This window comes from Choristoneura fumiferana, chromosome 8 (genome assembly GCF_025370935.1).
Source record: "Choristoneura fumiferana chromosome 8, NRCan_CFum_1, whole genome shotgun sequence".
NCBI classification, from domain to species: Eukaryota; Metazoa; Arthropoda; class Insecta; order Lepidoptera; family Tortricidae; genus Choristoneura; species Choristoneura fumiferana.
Window position 1 is genome coordinate 6,213,830 of NC_133479.1, and position 23,569 is coordinate 6,237,398.

The following is a 23,569-nucleotide window of genomic DNA, read 5'->3' on the forward strand; positions in this document are numbered from 1 at the left end:
CTTTAGCCCTCATCGAGAAAGTTTCAGCATCCTATCGGAACTAACCGCTCACCCACGCAAAAGATGTCACTACTAAGCAATCAAATTTAGATTGGTTTTTGGAGTCTTTTTGTGGCTGGTTTCTTTTTCTGGTTTTTCTGTGCATTTAAGTTTCAGTTTGTGTTTTCGATGTGGATTTTACGAGATGACCGTAAAAGAAACAAAATTTGGAGTTGAAATAAAAAATACAAAAAGACTCCAAAAACCAATCTTAATTTGATTGCTTAATAGCGACATCTCTTGTCCGGGTGAGCGGTTAGTTCCGATGGGGTGCTGAAAGTTTCTCGATGAGGGCTAAAGCATAGATGTCGCTGCTTAAGTGACTAAATAAGAAACAAACAAGCTGAGATATGTGGTGCATAGGAGAAATTTGTGTCTGTACTCCTGTCCCGTGGTGGTGTAGCGGTATAGCACGCAGCACGGAATGCTGAGGACCTGGGTTCGATTTCCCGCGCTGGACTCTTTTTCTGGTTTTTCTGTGCATCTATGTTTCAGTTTGTATTTCCGATGTATTTTCGATATATTATCGCTGCTGAATTGTTTAACAAATGTTTGTAAAAGTCACCTCGATGTATCTTAACTTTTCAAATGTTCACACCTTAACCACTAACGATGCCCAAAATTCCCACGAAAAATGTGCTAACTCTGCAAATTCTGCTAACTTTTACTAAGCACGGTGTAAACTGCAACATTATGGACCACTCAAAGTTTTACGAGGTGGAACTAATGTGCGTCGGGTCGGAGGTGTCGTGCTAACAAGCTACCGATCGCGGCCCACGTTTCATAGAATCCAGCTTTATGACGTAGAGTTTTATCCCCTTGGAATAGTAAAACATGTATGACATGATTGTGGCAAGAAAAGTCGAGGACTAGAGGTTTATGACCGGTAGAACCGTGCATCTTTACGCCTAGTTTAGATCTGCAGGGCAGCATAGGACGTAAAACGAACAGTCCAATTAGTTCGATAGACAAATGACCTGTCTAAAGCCGCTGGTGGCTCCAACCGAAGCAGCTGTAGGTTTATTGGGGAGGCCTATGTCCAACAGTGGACGTCATTTGGCTGATGTGGTGATGATGAGATCTGCAAGAATAACTTTGCAAGTTGCATTGCATTGCGAGCGAGGGCATAAAGCGAACTAGTTTGAAGTAGGCAATCGAAGTGCGGCAATGTAATGAAACTTGCACGATTTTTCTTGCAAGTTTAAACTAAGCTTTATGAGTGGCCTTAGATTCCGCAGAAACTCTACCGGTTGGAAACTAGCAAGTTTATCTGCCTGCAGCCCGCAGCGATGTTTTAAAATCTTGTTTTTTTGTCACACCTGATTGGTCATCTATAGGTCCTGAGTTTGAATTCTGTTAGGGGTAGACATCTGTATGATGAATTTCAGTTATTTAAATATGTATGTTGGGTCTTTTTAATGGATTCATATATTTAGGTAAGTAATTTGATTTTCTACCAACTTAGTTCAGGCGTAACTTAAATAGTCAGTAACTAGGTCAATCGAGGCAAATTATCCCACGACATTTGTTTTATTTAACCTAGTAAAATGAATGCGTTAGCGTGAATATATTTCCTATTTCTATACGAACTCGAAAAAATAGATTTTATCTAGATTCGATTTTAAGTTTTAAAGCGCAGTTGCTCAGCTTTTGCAAATATCGAAACTCAGGTCATTTCAACGTTATTCGTACAACTGCTGGCGCGTGTAAATGAACTTTTTTTTGGGCTAACAAACAATCTATATACAATATATATATAAAACACTCACTGACTCATCAACGCCCAGCCTAAACCTCTTATTAAACGCGAGCGCAGCCGCAGGCAAAAGTTAGTCTTTAAATAAAAACATAAATAGTAAACGTTAGATTAAATTGTTAGATTCTATCGCACAGAGCATGCAGTCGATACAGGAAGCCCTAAGCTAAGGATAATCTGCCGTTATATCCGTCCGTGGGGAAATCGCATTTTGTGTCACTCCACTATGCATTTATAAGTAAGTATTAAAATTCTACTTTGCTACAGAATACTGAGTAGGTATATTTTGCAATTAGCTGCGACTTTATTTTAGAAATGTGTCAATTTAGCCTTTCAGCCATCCCATTTTTTCTAGGAGCAGTGGGATCATCCACAACTCTTACTTATAATAAAGTACATTCAGATGATATTTTGGTGACTTCAAGCGGTCATCATTAATTTTAGTTGGGACAGTTTCATTTAGAATTTGACTATCACTATACCCTGAAACTAGAAGTAATAGGAATGTAGGTAGGTATTTCGTTCAAATTACTTTGTTTTAACAAGGAATATTCCATATTCTCTGCTAAGCACACAATTAACTTTAATCTCGTGATTATGGAAGTTTCGAACATCTAATTTTAATTTACAAACCCTGTGACAATGCAGTGAAAGAAGGTACTCTATATCCAAAAGCATCTTTCTTTCATAATTTTTTACTTGCGTCACGAAATTTAATTGACCACAAGACGTAACAACAACAGAAGATTTTGTTATTCGGGACCGCTTCCCTTGCTTGGAGACGCAAATATTTTCCCTGTCTGGCCTTTGCTCACTTAATCATAAATATTATAATGAACTACCTACGGTAAAAAGCAGCTGGTCTAAGTGGCAAGTGGTCTAAGAAGCTACTGGTCTAAGTCGCAACTGGTCTAAGTAGCAAGTCGTCTAAAATTCTTTGACTCAAAGTCGACGGAGCTCCTATTTCGCATTTCTGAACCACATGCTTTTTAGCTCAGTCGCTTCTTAGACCACTTGCTACTCAGACCAGTTGTTTCTTAGACCACTTGGTACGAGTACCTAGACCAGCTGCTTTTTGGACGAAGTGATACTATACCATAATAATTTGGATTTGGAATAATTCATTCGCTAATCTAATACATTCGCGTGTTATGATAATTACTGCTCCCTCTCAGTGACGTGCAATGAAAGTTTTCATTGGTAACCCAAACACGGAGAAAAGCATGAGCATGGTAATACCTTCGGATGCAAAAAACCACTTAGTGTACGCGACATTTGCAATGTCATCACCGACGCCCATAAGAAATTAGGCAATCCAGTTTCCAGTGGAGATTGAGTTATTCCAACGCCACTAGCCTCACTGCCTGCAATCTTTTGAAATTCTCACTTACAATAATTTTGTATAAATTTGGTAGAGGTGTGCTAAACTTACACGTTTATCCAAAAGATGATGCCATGTTTATATACATTTAGTAAATAATTATGTATAATATGTTTAACGTTAACTCGCTCCATTTTGAATTTCTTGAACGAAGAATCGATATGTACTTAAATTGCACATTAATTTTTGTTTGCAAGTAGGTACAACAGCTCAAGTGGTAAAAACGAGATTACGATGAAAAAGTACGGTATTAACTGAGTATGATTGAAAGGTATTTTCTCAGATATTCAAGGTATTTTATTCCAGTTTCCTACTTTATAAAATTGACAAGATGATTCGGGGTTTTTAATTAAAATACTTCTCTGGGTAAAATGAACAAGAGATGCAATGCACGTATATAAACGTCAAAATATTTTGGATAAAATAAAAATCCTTACAGTAAGTAGTGTAAGTTTTCGGTTACAATATACGTCTCGATGAACATCGCAAACGTTCCGCTAGAGGCGCTGTTCGTGTTTGCATACAAACTGAGATTTTAACGCGAACGCGATCGAGACGTAATTTGTAACCGAAAACTTACACTAAGGGCACAGATCTTTACTAACGTATACCCGCAGCTTCGATAGAACTCCATATCCAGTGGGAATTTACAAAATCCGTTCTTGTCACGACCAAACTTCACACCGTCAGATAGTCGGGACTTTTCTTTTTAAATATAATATATATATAGAGTAGATATTTTATGTCAAAAATGTGAAAAGGTAACGCTCTCATTTAATTTCTAACGTTTTAGATTGGCCCATACGCATGCTTTTTCTCCAGTTACATAGAAGAAATTTTTAAAATTAACTTTGATCTTTGCAACATTTAAAATGCTCAAGCAAAAATATTTGTGGCAAAATAATCAAGAACCCTTACGGTAAATTGATTTACCAACCCCCTATTAGAGCAAATTGTTGTGCTACCATTATTGATTGATAATTAGATACGAGCGAGCACTTCTCGGCCAGCAATGTATGGGATGCATGAAACAGGTTGATTCAATTTGTGTCCACAAAGTAAATTACGAATAGATTATAAAGATTGAACGAGCCGGCGGATCAGTGTTGTCTTGCTTAACTAGAAGATGCAATTAGATTAACAATGATAACGTGGTGGCGGAGATTCTTATCAACATGTTGAAAACGGGAGTCGATGGCTGTTCTTTTCCACTATACAAAAGTAAATGTAGGTACGGCCATATTTTGACCAGTTAGTGCACTGTGCACTATAGCTACATCTGTGCGACACATACCTATATATAGACATGTAGTACCCGCCCTCTTACTCTTCCATATATGTATATGTATAATGCATCACACAGGCCAACTATCACAGGCCCCGCATAGAATACTGACGCGTTCCGAACTCTCTACGAATTCTTCCTCAAAGCTACAATCTTATACTAGAGCCTACATCGGTTGCCAAACAAAATTAACGTCTTTTATTAGGTAAATACATTTTCAAAAGGAAATTTTTAACTTTGGTGTCATCTGTCTAGAAAAATGTCGCGCAAATTTTATTCAGTCATCTCATCTTTGAGCTATGTTTTTCAAAATCAGTTTTAGTTGTGTTTTAGTTTTTAAAAAAGTACTTTAAAAAAAATGTTCTGCTATATTTTAACAAGTTGCAAATTGTTTTAATTATAGAAGTACTTAATAAGTATATAATCCTAGTTTAAGTTTACCTTTGTGTTGTTTTAGAATCTTCTCAAAAGATTGTAGTAGGGGAGCCCGAGATGCTAACTAGCGATATAATCTAAACTTTTATTATAATTGTAATTTTGTTAGTACGTGGGTAAGAAAATAAAGTTATATTAAGCACACAAGACAGCGAAAAGTTATTTAAACTACTTAATTAATAAGTATGTACGCTCTATGCATGTTTTCCCAAATAAATAAAGATATACTTACCCATAAATAATCTGAAAGTACCTACTTACGTGAAATATCAAGTTTTTATTAGAAATTATACAGCTCAGAATGGGAGTATCCCTATAAATCAATTTCCTTTGAGGTATGTTCAAAAGAATTGCGAGAGGTTTACATGAAATTGGATCCACATACTTTGGAAACAAGATACGGAGCTGAATTGAATGTTTACCTACATTTTATGTTATTAATAATGACAATCATCAAGATGGGTAATTAAATTAGTTTAGTAAAGTTTTAAAAAAATTGCTCTATCCATCGGAGTACAATTTTGTCAGTGTCTAGTGGTTCCCTGTTGTACGGTAAAAAAAAAATGGTGGATAGACGATGAGATTGCGAATCCGGAAAACAAAATTAGGAAGATATTTAGGTCTCAAACGATCCTTAGCACAGATACGATAAGATTTTAATTTTAAGAAAATAAGCTTACTTAATCGGTGGATCATACTGTATATACAGTCAAACACAGAATTAACTATCAAAGGAACTAAAACAAATTTCCTACTCTACTAAAGTGGGTAAAATTTATATCCACCAAAGGCCACAGACAATTTCATATTATTATGTCAGATTAAATTTGTATTCGACCGTAGGTACTAAAACATTAAAAATGTTCCAAAGTGTAGAGCCAATAAAATGACCAATTTCATGCTCATACTTATCATAAAAATCAATGTCTGATTTATTCCAATACATAATATTATACTAATAACAAAATGACCACATGAGTCTCATCAGTAAATTAAAATTTATTGGGCAAGTAACATGTTGATACTGATACTTGCGTAGATTATTATTCATCCGCCTACGACCACAAAAGCCGATTGAACTTATCTAAGTGCGATGTAAAACTAAAACAATGGATATTTTTAATAATTTGTAATATATTTGTTCTCAATTCAATTGTCACTTGCTGTTACTTAAAAATATAATTATTATCCGTCTGTAACTTGGTAGTGCTACAGACCAATTCAGGCAACTGACCAATTAATAAGGATTGTAATAAAATTGACGAGTTACAAATGTGACTAAATAGTTGGCGAAAATGACAAATTATGGAAACTGGCGATTTGTGTTCTAATTCGTAGACACAGAGGACAATTATTTTGCTATAACAGGTTTGTAACTTTTATGTAAGTATAAGAGAAAGTGTTATTTAAGAACTGAACTGAACGTTTCCGTAACCTCTACTATATTTACTGAAATGTGACATTAAAAAAAGTATAGGCACTCAGCACAGCACACAGCCTAACAAATAGCGGAGGAGAGCCCTAACCGACGTTCCGCTGCCGGTTACGCAGTTAAACAGGCCCTTTACTACGAAGTGCGAAATTCGAACTTCGTATCTTGCCGTCCCGCTGACGCTTATATATTTAATACGAGAGTGAGGGTACGTTATTTCTATTTCGATATCGGTAGTGCAGGTCATAAGCAATACATAAACTATGAAGTACGATATCTAGAATGAATAAAATGCATTGTATTTCATATTACTTAATAATGTAAGTTTTATTTGTCAAAACATCCGGGTTCGATTCCCGAGCTGAGTACAAGTTTTTGAAAATGTATGGATGCAGTTTTTCTTGTTATTAAAATCGATGACATGGTTCCTAAGATCGGATCTTCGTATGTATTATACTTTCAAACTTTCCCATACTGACCGAATGATATGAATGTTACACCCTGTATATACTATTCTCTATAACCTTTGTCTGTTATACTGGGTCAAAGAAAATACATACACCTTGTTACATTACTTAAATGTTACAAAAAAAACAACATCCTAACTGAGTTCGTTGTTAAAAACGGAAAATGTTTTCTCTACTACTCCTGCGGAATGTTTTGTAAAATAATAAAATCGTAGAGCCAACATAGAGGAAAAACTCATACGTTTGTAATAAATTTATTTTTATTTTACTGCCAGTGCCTAGGTACTCATTCCACAAGGTATAACAAATGGCTTCTATCCATAAAGAAATATTATTCTATACCCGTGCATAAGCTAACATATTAATCAAATGATGTGTTATTATTTACAAGAAGCGGAGAAGTAATAACTTGTTTAAACAGGTTTAATCAGACCACGATTATATCGAGCTGCTATAGGACTATCGTAGCAAAACAAATAATTCAGTATTACGGACTATACTAATTGAGGTGCAGTTGCAGCCTTCTATATAAAGCCTTATTTTTATTTTGAGACTAGCGTTTACCCGCGGCTTCGCACGCGTAAATCATTAGATACAGCAGTTTCTTACTCGCTAATCCTGCCGTGAAATCTAGCAGTGCTTGCACTGTTGTGTTTCGGCGTAGAGAGTAAGACAGGCGGTGAAATTACTGGCACGTAAGGTATCCCATAGACCTCTAGGTTGGCAACGCGTAGACGCAATACCTCTAGTGTTGCAGATGTTTATGGGCGGTGGTGATCTCTTACCATCAGGAGACCCACTTGCTCGTTTGCCATCCAGTCGAATAAAAAAAAAGTTGAATTAAAATTCCGGGATTTTACTAAATTCTCGTGGGAATTCCCTAAAATTACATCGTGGTTTTCATTGACGTTGAATCAAAACACCCATCTCAAATTTCAAGACTCCAAACCCAGCGGTTGTTATTTCGAGATTTTATCCCTATTCCGCGGGAATATTGGGACAAAAAGTAGCCTATGTGTTATTCCAGATGTCCAACTATCTACATACCAAATTTCATGACTCTAAGCCCAGCGGTTATAAGTTCGAGATTTTATTCCTATCTCGTGGAAATATCGGAATAAAAAGTATCTTTTGTTTTAATCCAGCTTATAAACTAACTTTTTGCCAAATTTTATCCAAATCCGTCTAGCCGTTTCAGCGTGAAGAAGTAACAAACATACTCACTCACTTACAAACTCTGTCACTCACTCACTCACCAAGTTTCTCATTTATAATATTAGTAGGATACTTACACAAACTTTTACTGGATAAAAAAAATATAATTGGATAGTTTGGCACCCACTGAATTATACCAAAGTTATTGCAGGCCAAATAGGTACAAAGGCAATTAGCAAAGTCCAGTTAGCCGCTCGACTCGACATATTCTTTTACGCCTGGAATATTCTGGCTTCATTACTAGAACTTCTTTAATTTTATCTTTATGAGATCCCTTGAGAGATTACGATTACGTAACTGATGTAAGCTAGGTCTTGTCGATTTATTGTCTGTCTATTAATGCAGGCAGTTGGAACTTCTCATTATAGTTTTTTTACAAGGACAAATATGGCGAGAAGACCTAGAAATTAAGTGAAAATTTAGTGCGTATGAATTAAGGTTTTAGATTGCAGTACGCAGATTGCTTTAACGTAAGTTCCACCAGACTTTTGTCCAGCAGTGAGGCACCAATATATAGGTCTCATGAGCACTTTGAATCACCTGATTGTACCATCAGCCAAATATGTGGTCTACCACCCTAAAGTTGATAATCGTTTGCATGTCACAAAACAATAATTCCACTAGACGTGTCTGTCAACTTGAAAGTTCGACTTTAGCGACATATTCATTTGATAGGAACTTGTTTAAAAATTGAGAGACCACTTATTTGGCTGATGGTACCTAAGTGACCAACACTACGCAATATTGAGATGGCTTACCGAGGTGTACAAGTCCAAAGGGTTAAGGCACTATGTTTTTTATGCTGGCAATTAAGATTGTGGTTCACCCACCCATAAAAAAATATTTGTTGTATAATTTAAAAAGAAAACACAGAGGTACGCGATATATTTCATGCAGACCATCATGTACGGTTGAAACGTTCGAGTATAATATGTCAGAAACTATCTGGTTGTCAATTGAACGGACACGTATTAATGTCAGATACAGCTCTAGTCCCCAGTTTACCTAAGTATACGTCCATTTAGTTCACTTCTGAGAATACCAGAATTGTATGTTGTAAAAACAATACAACTCTAATGTTTTAAAAAACAATTAATCAAATAAGTGAAAGGGGATTTAAGTTTCCTGACCCCAATTCAAAAAGATCATTTCACAAACAAGGGTAACGGCAAAAGTTAGTTCAGTTCAGGTACCTACCTAATATTTATCCAAAGCAACCGTCTCGTTTTTATGAAGGACGCTGAATTGACACCGTCCATTCAATATACCGTCCATAAATCAAGGATAAATTTAGTTGAACCATCAAAATATCTCACATTTGCATTACATCACTTTAATAACCACGTAACAGCAATACCATGTATCTCATTTACTTTATAACAGTTACATTTCTGTTATAAACAGTATTTATTAATAGCCATATGATGAAATATGAATGAGAGATACATCGCTTTAATTGTGGGCTTGAAAGGTCATCTATGAATACGAGTAGAACTCAATTTGAGGGATTAATATATTCTCACTAATGACGGCACATTTTGTGTGGCTGAATTTTTATAAAACATCACTATGTATACACCAAAAACCCATTGAAACTAGGTGGAGATCTTTGCTCAGCAAAGGGACATAACTGGATGTTAATAATAATATTTGCATGAGCGTGGGACACCGCCTACAGCTTTAAGGACTGACGGTTCTCAATTTGAAGTTACTTTTTTAATTTTAGGTACATTCAAAAAAATATATATTCAGCCAGCATTCAGCAGTATCTAGGTTTTGCCTTATCATTACGTATCTGATCGAACAGATTTAAATTTGGAATTTTAGAAGCTTTTACAGTGATAGAACATTCTTTGTGTATAGAAAGAAGCCTATCCAAGTACGCATTAAACAACTTAGTTTTATCCCGATCTTTACAGCCAATCTCATTTTGTTTTATTTATTCAGAGCAGCAGTATTTTAAGTGGCATTGTCATAACTACTGCGGGAGTGAAAAGGAAACCCACAAAGTTTTTCATGATATAACCACAAGATGAAAAATATAAAAAGGGCAATATTATTTTTTCCACTAAAGAAGGGGTTTCAATTTTGATTACATATCCTGAGTGAATGTAATATTTTTTTACGTGAATGTCAAATTCCATTTTTGGTACAGGTGTATCTTTTTGTGACTTTTAAAATACCCAGGTTAAGCGATGTGAAATTTGGCCTTAATTTTGAATTAACAAAATGTATTTTTTGTTTGAACCATTTCTAAATGAATCCAATACATTTTTGATTTTATCTCAATAACTGTGATGGTATGTACAGTCGAGTAACTTGTGAGAATTTTTTTTATCAAAAATATATGAACAGTCAGCATCAAAAGTAGCTGGTTACTTTTGTACTTTGTCGTTTTACAGCCACGTACTTAGCGTCATACAAGATTGACAAATGTGTTAATGTGACAGAGTAAAAAAGTAACCAGCTACTTTTGATGCTGACCGAACAGGCTTCTACGTCGTTAACAAAAGAGTCGTGTTCAGATATTTTTGATCAAAATTTTGCTCACAAGTTTATGAACTCGACTGTACTCCGTAGTTGTCATGTATGTAGGCATATCTAACTTACTTATTTTATAGCTCGAACTATAATATGTATGATCTGAAAGTTACAAAATAAAAACATGGTTCCTCTGTCAATGAGTAGCTGAACTGCTCATGATACATCACCTTTCTACATATACATCATTTTAACTCAAAACATTGTTGCACAAAAAAGCCACTGTACGTACATAGATGCCAAACTCGTACCTAGCCATTTTACACTGAGCAACTGCCAACTTGTTGAATCCCCCGACGAAAGCTCTCGGCTCCCTAAATTTCCATGCACATTGAATATTAGAATATCACCTTTGTTTATATTGCCAGTTGTTCTTTGCGGGGTGCCTTTCTGATTTATCTTTTGCTTCGTTTCGCTTGTTCTTTTTATTCACATGTTTTCGTGCATGTGGTTAAGGTACCTAGGGGGTTCAATTATAGGTACCAGGTTTGGACAATTTTTTTCTAATATAAAAGGTAAAGAAATGTAACTTACGACTTACGACGGTAAAATTTGATTTACTGGGCACGGCAAACCAAGGGATGAAAGTTCAAATCCTGGCTAGCGCACTTGAAGCACATTTTCGGTTAATAAATCTTTGGTTACGACATATTACCATATCGGTCACCATAAAAAATATACAGGATATTAATTTGTTTAAAGTCTGTTTAAAAAAATATCTCTTAGATAAAGCATATTACACCATAAAAGACTTTTTTCAGTAGGCTTATAGTTTTGTAATTTAGTTACTGTTTTCATAATTTGAGTCTGAATTAGACTTAAATCTAAATTTATTATTAATATTGTTTTATAATTTATTGCTGACATTGAAAAATTGTATTTAAATATTTATTTTTTGACTTTTTTGTTAATTAATTTAAAATGTTAATATATAAATAATAAATAATATAATATATAAACGTTTAAAATTAAACGATTGCAATGCCCTTGCAGGGTTCACGTTATAATTAACTGTGTCTATTGTAAGATCTGTACACTACGTGAAAGCAATAAAGATTTTGAATTTGAATTTGAATATTAGGCCAGACCAAGTGATGTAAAATATTTTTAGCGGCTCTATGGATCCTTCTAATCTAATGCCACTCTTAATTAATAACGGATAGGTACTATTATATTTCGTACTTTTTGTTGACTGCACTTGCATTGTTATCCTAAGTAGGTATAATATTACCTTTCAGACCAATTAATCAGCAGGAAGGGGGTTAAATTTCAATACTGAAAGCTGAATAAAAGCTTGTAATAACAAATTCATGATCAAAAACAAAGAAATTCTTTATTCTTAAACGTTAAAAAGAATTTAAAACGAAGGCGGAAAATGCTGACTGGCGTAAGCTAAAAAAGTACCTAAGCCCCGCCCAGTAAAAGCTGTAAAACCTTAATCGGTTTGCGTTGAAGGTTTAGCTTTATTAACTTGATCGCCTTTTTTTAATTTTAGTCGAAACTTTTTGTTTACATGCAACCAATCTTTAAGATAAACAGATTGTTTGTATATTTTATATTTGGGGTAAGAGGACGGTAAACTTACAATGTTTTGCTTAATAGCTCATTAAAAATAACAACTCGTCTATGTATATAGCTAAGTGTGTACCAAGGTAGGTACTTATGCTGTGTTTTCTCCAACTTATTTTTTGACATACTTAATTTTTAAGAACAGGACTCTAATTCTACGTAAAATAATATTATACGACTTTTCAAACGTTTCGAACGCATTTCAAAGGATTTTTTTTATCGAAAACTGATACTGGCCAGAAATTGTAGCAACCCATACCTCTTTTCGGACGTATAGGAAAAAGAGTAAATCCAAACGTGTGACTCAGCGTGTCAGCCAATCACGATGGTTTGTCTTATATTTGGTCTCAGATTACAGAAAAAGATTGAATTGATTGGTTGCTTCACTAAACCACGTAGTTTCACTTGTTTATCTTTACCTTTTTACATATTAATAGAGACGTTCTGAGAGTATAGGCCAATCCAAAAAGGTTCTAAGTTTTCTGTTGAGCTTTATTCTCAACACAATACAGAAACTGGTGTTGCAGATGTTTATGAGTGGTGGTGATCTCTTACCATCAGGAGACCCACTTGCTCGTTTTCCATCCACTCGATTAAAAAAAACGTACTTGGTACTTGTCTATTTACATTAATTAGGTTAATGCTAATTCTGATATTTCTCAACAGTGTTACATCGAAAGCTTATATTTCGACAGATGAGTTGTTCTCGGTATAATACAATCAATCTTGGTATGCTTGAGTAAGAGTACATTATTACAAGCTAAACATAATTTACATGAACTAAATCATTAATTTCGTGCTAAGATGAATAGATGATCGCCAGCACTAGAACAAGGAGAGCCGATCCCAAATAACGGGAACTTGCAAAGAAGATGAAAATGCGCCAATATGGACGGTTCTTTTCGTTCTTAAGTGAAAATAAGAGTGAATTAGATGTTCTTGTGAAACAATTGTTTAGAATCGTAACATACTTAGTTCAGTTACTCAGTATTACCATAGACGAAATATACATGTATGCCGGATGCGGCCTGTAATACGAGCAAATAATTAAAACATAGATCGTACTCATCAAACTTAACAACATTAGTTCAGCGATTTTTAAAAATAATTACTTACCTAGTTTTTTTATTCTTATTACACTTTAAAGTTTATTTGAAGAAGCTAAAGCAAAACGCTTGATGTTTGTAGCGTGACAGGTGACGTCAGTTGGGTTCAAAGATGGCGTACATTGATAACATTATTTAATTTGTATGAAAAAGGGAAAATCTAAAGACTCCATTATTTTTAAAAGTCGCTGAACTAATGTTGTTCAGTTTGTATACAATACCTATATATCTTAGCGCCATCTAGTCATAACCCTGGATTTATGGAAATATTCAACTTTAAAGTGCAAATTTTCATTGAAATCGAGCGCCCCCCCCCCTCTCTAAAATCTAAACTGTTGAGTGGAAAAATTTGAAAAAAATCAGAATGGTAGTAAATATATCAAATTTACACGGAAAATTACGAGTATAGCGGCTAAGATTGCTTAAGAATTATTAGTAGTTTAAGAGTAAATAGCAGCCTAAGGTATGAAATATACCTAAACTTGGAAGATTCAGTACACAATGTGACAATACGAAATCCTTAGAAAAATATTATCTGTTTTTTTCGTAATGGCTCCGTAACCCTATCCTGGGCGTGTACGACACGCTCTTGGCCGGTTTTTTTATTTAGTATGGATATTGTCAGTCTTATTATATTTCGTCTATAGTATTACCTAGAAAAACCATGGTAGGTAGATATTAATTCATTTGAAAATGGCTAGATGTATTCTTCGAGTTCAGTTGGCTTCACAAGAAACCGGTCTAAAAACTAGACTACGAGTAAGTTACATTGAGTTTGTATTTCTTTTATTTTAGTATTCCATCAGCAAATTCGAAACATTCCGTTTATTTTTATTGTCAGATATATTGCACAGGTTTCGCAGGCAGGCATGGCTGAGTCAAAAGCAATTACTTTTTAACCACGTTGGCTTATAACTGTTATATATGTATATAAACCTTCCGTGAAGAATGAAACTGGTGGTAAACACCGCGTTTTGCTTAGTTAAAAAAAAACTAAGCGTAGGTTACAGACGGCGGGAAGTGACTTTTTATACTATGTAAAAATTAGTATAGATAGTATAGTTAGAGATAGATTTAGATTAAATTCCTTATTCGTCTTTATATCAGTACCTGGGTGAACGTGCTTACACTCAGACTCGGTAACAATCGTTTTCCCAGAGATAAGACCAAGTTAGATCGATTTTCCATCCCCAAAAACCCCTACATACCAAATTTCATCGAAATCGTTGGAGCCGCGTTTTCGAGATCTCCGAAATATATTTACATTATATATTCAAGAATTGCTCGTTTAATCTGTCATCTCCCAGGATAACAGGATCAAAGGAATTTAGGCACAAATTTGTGCCTCTGGGAGAGGACAGGTTAAAGGTATTAGATACCTACGTATGAATAACTCCATCTACGATCTTTAGTGACTAAGTAAGGTGGGTTGTCTATTACGAGTATGTTCCATCTTATAATAGCAATCGCACAGAATTACCGCAATTTATATTTTCTCTGTAAACTCCTTTAGTCGTACGTTGGACCAATTGACCTAGTCCCAAAGTAAGCTTAGCAAAGCTTGTGTTATAATTATATAGATAGATACATGCTTAAATACATATTAAACACCCAAGAGCCGAGAACAAACATTCGTATTTTTCATTAATTTGACTGTTCTCTTTGATGAATTATAACTCAAAGACTTTTCTCGCCGTGGCTAGCTAGAGGATCTTTGTTTCCTATTTCATTTCAATAAATCATGACACGGCAATGTATTTAGGTAAATACACGAAAGAAAGAGACATGCGATATTGCAATGGGTACTAACATCGTACCTATATTCACCAGAACACTTTCAAAAGCTTTTAGAGCTTCGTACAGTCAAGTGCATGGGGACGTATCTGAATATCGAAAATTAATATATCTAATGTTAAAAAGTCGACGGTCAAAATATCGAAAGTAAGTTAGGTTAGGTTCGATATTTTGACCGTCGATATTTTAACAATCGATATTTAAATTTTTTGATATTCAGACACGTGCCCAAGTGCAAAGATATCGACACGGGCAAAGTTACAAAAATATGTATAACACGTAATGTTAAGTGCATAAAGTAGTGTAGGTATACATATTTTTGTAATTTTGGTCGTGTTGATACGATATCTCTGCACCTGACTGTACATCAAAAGGAACAAGAAAGACTTGTAGAATCACCGTGTGTCTATCTGACAGTCACAGCCAATTCGTTCCAAAAGTAATAAACCGATTGAGTTTACAATTGGCAAGTATACCCCGTATACCTCATATTTTATTATTTATTATTATGTATGTCGGTGACCCATAGATCACCGTGTAACGTAAATACAAGAATTTTAAGCATTGGAGCCACTTTTACAGAGTAAATTTATATAAACAAAAACTATATCGAAACTACTAGGCCTAAAATTCTGAACAAATAATAATAATATGCTTTTAAATGCAGCTAGCATAAACAATTTTTTAATATATATATAAAATCACCTAAGAATATAATATATTCATCTCTGTTACAGACGTTGACAGATTACAGCCTTTTGTAAATAAAATATTTCAACTCGTAAAATTAATTACTTCTAAAAACAGAATGATGCATTGCAAAAAAGTATCTACAGTACTTAGCACGGTATTGGCGGCATTGGCGTGTACCGAGCGAGTGAAATCTTCCAACACCGCAAGTAAAAATAAATTCTCTACACGACGCTTTTCAATATAATATTATCAAGAAAATGACAAATCAAATACCAGTAAAAAAGCAAAGGTCGGAGCGTCATAACTACGTTTATGACAGTATTAGGTCTTATTGAATTCGGGGACATCTCGAGTGTGGAAAATTTAAATGACGAACGAATTTACGGAATGGCCATCGACAATTTTATTGAGGAACGGCGATGGCGATTTTGCTGGTTTGATGGGTCAATGGAATGCAGGCACGTTTTGGCCACATATTGCTTTATTTATGTTTGCAGCAGTGGCTGGAACGGCACATTCATTTCAAACGGTATGATAAAGTTTCTGCTTGTTTTGTCGTCACTTTGAGATTTCAATTATAGTCGCTTTAATAAAAGCTAATAGTATGAAAATACCTACTAATTTTTTAGAGCTTTGTTTAAACAAGAAAAGGTTTAAATGATGAGTCAGAGATTGTAAACACGGTTTCTTTGTTTAACGAATTGTTTATTTATTTTAATTGTCTTTTACAAGTCTTTTACGCAACAAACTACAGGTTGCCCGATACAAAGTTCAACAGGTTGTCAACTGTCACCATCTACTCCGGCTTACACGCTTCCCTCTGCTGGACACAGGCATTCTCTCAGAATGAGAGGGCTTGGACTGTAATTCCCACGCGGGCCACGTTCGGATTGGAAACTTTATTCCACGATGTTTTTTTTGCCACCTTCCTCTAACACCAAGTTTCTTACAGTGCATTCTTTCTGGCAGTGATGGTCTTTCCGAAAGCGCTAGTAAGTACCTAGTTTAAAAAAGTGACATGTAAACGAGCTCTTTGCGGCCTACTTGCAGAATATATTTTTTTATTTTTGAGTCAGAGATACAAGGCCGCAGGGCCGGATTTAGAATTCTGGAGGCATTGGAACAACAAAGGAGTGGAGCCAACTATTTTCGAAATAAAATGAGGGCCATTTGGGATTTTGGCAATTGAAGTGAACAAATATAGCAGAATAGTTGTTTGTTTACTAATGTTTACTCGTCGGAATTTGAGAAAAAATAAAACCGAAGTCTCTATTGTGGGGCTCTTTTGTGGAGGTTCCGGGGCTGTAGCCCCGGTTGCCCTCTCCTAAGCCCGGATTTTTAATCCCACGGAAAAATGTACACAAAGGTGTTGCCGTTATCGAAAAATATTTGCAGAAGTCAAGATATTTATTGTTTCCACATTTGTCAGAAATCGACTTCCCATTAAAATCTGTAGTAGATATTCATAATCAAGATAAAATATTTTAATTTATTGATGGAAATCTTTATTTTAGCATTTACACTTTGATTATATTAATTTAAAAAGAGAAGATTGTTTTCGTATGCATTATTATTTATTGTCCTGGTATTACACTTGGGTTTTTAAGCTGTGAGCCGCTTGACGCGAGACGTCACTCAATGCACTAACATTCGAGACTGAATTCGTAATCGTTGTCCAGTGACTCTTGTTCTGCTATTTTTTTTATTGTCGACATTTTTGTTTTGTTTTATTGTAGTTAAATTGCTCATTGTTACGTTTTCCATTGTTTTCGTTCATTGTTGTATGAAAGGATGGACTCCGGTCCGAGTACTTCTCGGTCAAAGGACAACTTATAAGTTGTCTCCCGTAGTTGGCTCTTTTATCGGAAATAAAGAAAAACATGGTAACAACAGAACTTTATATAATATTCTAGGTGTACCTGTACCTTGAGATCCCCTGAAATGTCACTTTGACAATGACGAAACTTTGTGTACATTTTTTCCATGCGATTAAAAGTCCGGGCTTAAATCCGGCCCTGCGAGGCCGGGTTCGAAACCGCGATCCTCAGCTTGAAAGGCCATAGGTCAACTATTAGGCTTTCACAGCTTGTTAACTATGCACGTTTATTAATACTCTTCAACTCATCTCAGTGGTCCTTTTCTTCTTCGCCTGTCACCCAACACTGAGGGCTTCAGCAGTGCACAACATTCTTCTAGGTCTTGTCTTTCTGTCTCGGTTTTTCTCATCCACTCTCTTCGGAAATTTTGTCCATATCATAAGTCCATCGTGTGTGTGGTTTACCGACATTTCTGAGTCTTATCCTGGGTCTCCATTCAAGTGGTAGTCAAATACTAAATTTCCACAGCGGCTGTGGCCAGCTCATCGTCTTTTTATTTCAATTACCATTTTATTTATTTCTACTATTTAAGTGCTCTGTTTATATCTGGGAGTCTCGTCCATCTCCAGAGCGATTATTGGAGCGTTACAACAGCCTCATTTTTCTGGTTATATTTTTTACTAGGTAATTGGCTGTAGATTTTGATGTCGTTTTTGATTTTTTGTTAGAGATCAGAATATTCTGCCATTCTTACAGAAAATAGTCCAGAGTAATGAGACGGTTGAATCGCTCGAATAATCGCCCTCCGGATCTTCTTGTTTGACAAGAATTTTATAGCAGAGAAAAATACCGAACATTTCGGCGGTATTTCCTTACAAATCTATGGATTTTCCAGCAATTAAGAATTTCCTCATCCCGTAATTTGTACGAGGAACGTAGCCATCAATGAGATTAATCCACGCATCACTACACCGAAAAGGTACCTTATTCCCAGCAGAAATACTTTTAAAGTGAACTAATTATGGAAGTGACCACGCCTGCCAAATCAACAGTATTATACCCCCGAGAATACCATGTGGCGTCAAAAAGACATTAAGTGTAGAATATGAACACATTTTAACGAGTCATCCTAATTAACGTGTAACTTTACATCGAAAATAATTCGATAGTATGTATTTGTATTGATCGATGGATTTGTGAAAGAATACTATAATTTGAATACATATATTTGACGTAATAACAGAAATAGAACGCAGAAAGTGGAGATGGGCAGGACATATTGCTAGAATGGACCACAGTCGTTGGGCGAGGAGAGTCCTGGAGTAGAGATCCCGTGCTAACATCCGCGATAGAAGACGACCACCAAAAAGATGGACAGATGATATCCGGCAACAAGCTGGCGTAAACTGGATGCGAGTGGCAATGAATAGGCAAGACTGAAAAAGTAAAGAGGATGCCTATGTCCGAAGACGGGCGCTATAAGGGCAGTTATAGATAGATAGATAGACCATAATTTGAATAAGTTAGGAAACCAAGACATTTATATTGTAAAGTTAAACTTCCATACTCATGAAAAAGTTGCATCTAAATTGGTCCATTTCTATTGGAGCTACAATGTCGTAGCCCTTTCGATCCCAGCTGATACGATCGTGCGGGTTAATTACATTTGAATTTGACATCGATTGTACATAAAGTACATCGTCGTAACTCATACATTTGAATTTTGAATTTCACATGGATTTTACATAAAGTCCATTCTTTTTATAGGGTTCGAAAGGGGTAGATCTATATCTCTAAGACTACATTAAACTTATACTTTAACTTACACCTCTCTTTCTAAAATGTAACAAAACATCTGTATTTCAAATTTAGTAGTGCGGTTATTCCCCCGACTCAGGTATCCGTGACAAAGCTAATGTTAGTTCTTTCTCTAGTGTCATGCGTGCTTGCCGTTACCTTTTCATTATAAATACACAATGTGGATAAAATACTATGCACTACACACTCATATCTAGCTCATCATCTCGGCCTATACGCATGCCGCTGCTTAAGACAGGCCTCCTCTCAGAATGAGAGGATTTGGACTGTAGTTCTCACGCGGGTCTATTTCGGATTAGGAACTTCACACAAATCATGAATTACTTCACAGGAGTATTCAAGTTCCCTCATGAGACTTGTGGTAATTTGAAATAAAATTTTGCAGTTGATTTGAATGTGAAGAACTTAAAAGTGTCAGCCCGGGTTTGAACCCACGATCCTTTCCTTGAGAGGCTTGAGAGGTCTAACCACAAAGCTAGCACAGCTTAATATTATGATATGGAAATATCTAATAGTAGCATAACTATAATGTAGTATCAAGTAAAAACTACTATTTAATAATAAAACATGCACCTATCTCTGATAGTTAAATTTGTTAGATAGGGTTTTATACATTATTACCTAATTTCCATATTCAACTCAAATAACATTTTTCAAAGCCCAATAAAATACCAGTACCTAACTGGGTATTTTTGAATAGAAAATTCTAAGTATTTTAAGTCTGATTTGGATTCCGATCAGAGGCAATTTTCCAAATGAATAAATCAATCAGAGCCTGAGAAGGTTCCTTAATTTTACTTGTAAATAGGTGAATTACATCCATTTTACACCTAAATATAAATTGGTGTGAACGTGCTCTCTTTACTAATGTTGAATGGCCAACGTTAAAAAAGCGAAAATCTTTACCAGATTGATTATTTTATTAGCTCTCATTTCATTTCCTTTGTCTAGCTGGTCAAACCCAAAGTCGAAATATCTTTATCTTATTTAGGCTATAAAGCACTTATAAAATGTCAATAAATCTACCACCGATTCGGTTTATTTTCGTATCGTGGTACCAATTCTTTTTTACAGCGATAAAAATAGCAAATAAGTAAGAAACTATTTGATCAAATAAAATTATTACTAATTGGTAAAAAAGAGTAACTTCTAATCTTCAAAAACGCAAACTCAGCCGTCGTTATGGATCAAAAATATAATTTAACATAAAATTAAATATGGGAAAAAATACTAGGTAATAATCTGAAGATACAAAATAGTTTCAAAAATTTTACCAAGTTTATATTGAAATTGTACCCAGTTAAATTCTGAATAAGGCAGATCATTACGTGTTTTGAAACTCGTATACTTAACTACGCTAGTCTAAATAATTGGTCCATAGATATGTCTTTGATCAGAGTTTCAGGAACTGTTAATGGAACTAAAGTTCAACAAAACTATTCGATAACTGAAGTACTTTAACAGCTGCGGTTTCTAGTTAGATTCTTACTCGAGTTATTAATATATCCCATAATGTTTTTAACTGTTATTTACTACTTCTAATATGTATAGTTCCTGTCAGTTGTAAATATTTCAATTAAATCCCGAAAATTATCTTAGGTCTACTAGAAATTAGGGATAACACAAGCATATCTAATTATAGCTGATCTTTTATCCTTGATTTACAACTTCAAACACTGTCAAATAATACATTAAAATGATCTTGAACAACATTATAAAACGAAAACTTGTTTTTTTTTAATAATAGAAAAATATGGTTCAAATAATTACGACGTTTGATAACTTTGTTGTATAATGTTAAATCCATGTGCTCTCTCTCGTTGATTAAATAAAACGCTGAAAAATCACCATTAAGTTACACCGATTCAAACTAAGAATTCAACCTGCTAAAATATTCTGGATTAATTTTAAACACATTCAAACCTCTCTGTTCCTCTCTCTGTTCTCTGTGTCTTTGTACCTCTCTGTTCTTAACAAGGGATACTTGCAAACCTGTATGCTGCATGAATTAACATCTAACTCAATCCAATTGCAGTCTTGGCAAGTTCACGCATTTGCAGAACTGCATCCCGTCCCGTTATTCATTATTGGCCCTCCTACAGCTTTGTCGGAATTCAGTGCAGATGACTAGGTCATGCAGTCGAATCAATCAGACAGGCATTTCTGCAATCGCACTGCCATCGATATATCTGATAGAACCAGTGCTCGTTATTATACAATACAATAGCCTCGTGACTACTCGACTACTTTATGAAAAACAAATTAATACTATAACGGCCGAATGTACTTTATAATTATAAAGCATAGGTTGTTCGTTGAAGAAGGAATTTTAGGAATGTTGAAATAATATTCAAAATAACAAAGTTGGTGGCACACGTCTATTTTTGTAAGTAGTACATCCATACAAATATTATAAATGCGAAAAGGTGTGTCCTGTGTGTTTGTATGTTTGTCCGTCTTTCACGTCGAAACAGAGCGACGGATCGACGTGATTTTTGGCATACAGATAGTTCATGGGCCAGAGAGTGACATAGGCTACTTTCAATCCCGGAAAAATGCACAGTTCCCGAGGGAACAGCGCGCGATAACCGAATTCCACGCGGGTGCGCGGGCAAAAGCTAGTCTATTAAAAAAGTTACGACTAAGGAGTACTTCCTTATCGCTATATTTGGCATGAAATGATTTAATTCTCTTTGGCAGTTGGCTCCAATAATTTTATATGTGAAGCGATTTTATATTTTACTCACAAAATAGCCCAAGATCATGTTTCGAACGCACACGCGCGCATTCTAACGCGTATGTAAAACGTGTGCTTTGTGTCTTTTTTCTCCCATTATGAAAAGTACACGGTTGGCATTTTGTTCGATGTCACATGAGGCTAGATACCCCCAATTTGTTTTTTTTTGCGCTTCATGTTTGGCGTGCTAATAATATAATATGTATAATCATTGGTTGACTCTACGTTTTGTTAATTATTTTGTATTTAGAACATCACAGATATCTATAAGAAAAATCGTCAAATGAAGAGGCAGGTCCAACAATTATCAAGAATACATTCACAACTCCGTACATTGCAGCCACCTTTAAAACTCATGAAGACATTAACTATGAGACATTAATGAGTTATTCGTGTTTTCCATTAACAAACGCGTCATATGTTTTCTAACACACTTAATTGCCAAAAGAGCTGCGGCAAACTTTGCTTAAGTAGGGGTGTAAATGTATCAAAACTTTGAATGCCAGTAATTGGCTGGGCCCGCATGATTCCTCGGCTCTTTATACAGTCTTTACTTTAAACTGGTATACTGTTATTAATGAATTATTATATTCTTATTTACATTTAAAAAAATAATTAAAAAGCCGTGGTGGCCGAGTGGTTTGACCTATTCATGTGCGGAATTACATTTGAAATGTACTACTAGCTTTACGGTGAAGGAAAACATCGTGAGGAAACCTGCACATACCTGCAAAACAATTCAATAGTGTGTGTGAAGTTCCCAATCCGCACTGGGCCCGCGTGGGAACTACGGCCCAAGCCCTCTCATTCTGAGATGATGCCTGTGCCCAGCAGTGGGACGTATATAGGCTGGAATGATGATGATATTTTTAGTTCCAGCACAGTCTCTCATGCCTTAAGCTCTACTTCCGAATTTTGATATATTATGATGATGGCCAATGAGATATACCTTTGGCCTCATCTGCACTTATCAGGTGAGATAGAAGTCAACCACGGTCAGTTTTATATCAAATAAATGGCGTGCATATCTAAGTAGGAAGTGTACAATTGCCACAAACTTATAAAAACTGGTAATCAAAACTGCAACTAATGCCATAGAATAGTAAATTCTATTATGTAAATGGGTACAACGCTAAGCTCATCAGGGTAAATATTCAGCTGTTTTGTTGTAGCGTTTTTTTCGCCAATACCGTTTCGGAAAGTAATATTAAGAAAGATGAAAAGCTCAGGTTTAAATTTTTGTCACCGGGTCAGATGGACTTGTGGCTTAGTCTTGTTTGGCTGGCAGTAGTCGCGTAAATTGCCCGATTTAACGGTCGTAGTTATTTCATTGTATGAGGTGTGACATCTGTATTAGTATATTAATTTGATATTAAAATTTGGCAGCCTTCACACAATGTTTAACATGTTCATTCATGCCTAAGCTACTCTAATAATTTGTAATCTGCATCTGGTGCTCCTATTTGTCTAGTCCTTTGTAATAG

The 23,569-nt window shown here is 35.3% G+C and overlaps 1 protein-coding gene across 4 annotated transcripts in view; it reads right to left on the reverse strand.

Annotated features, from left to right (window-relative positions):
- Positions 1-23,569, reverse strand: part of LOC141430228 (allatotropins-like) — a 52,332-nt gene that overhangs the window by 12,290 nt on the left and 16,473 nt on the right. The window lies entirely within an intron of this gene.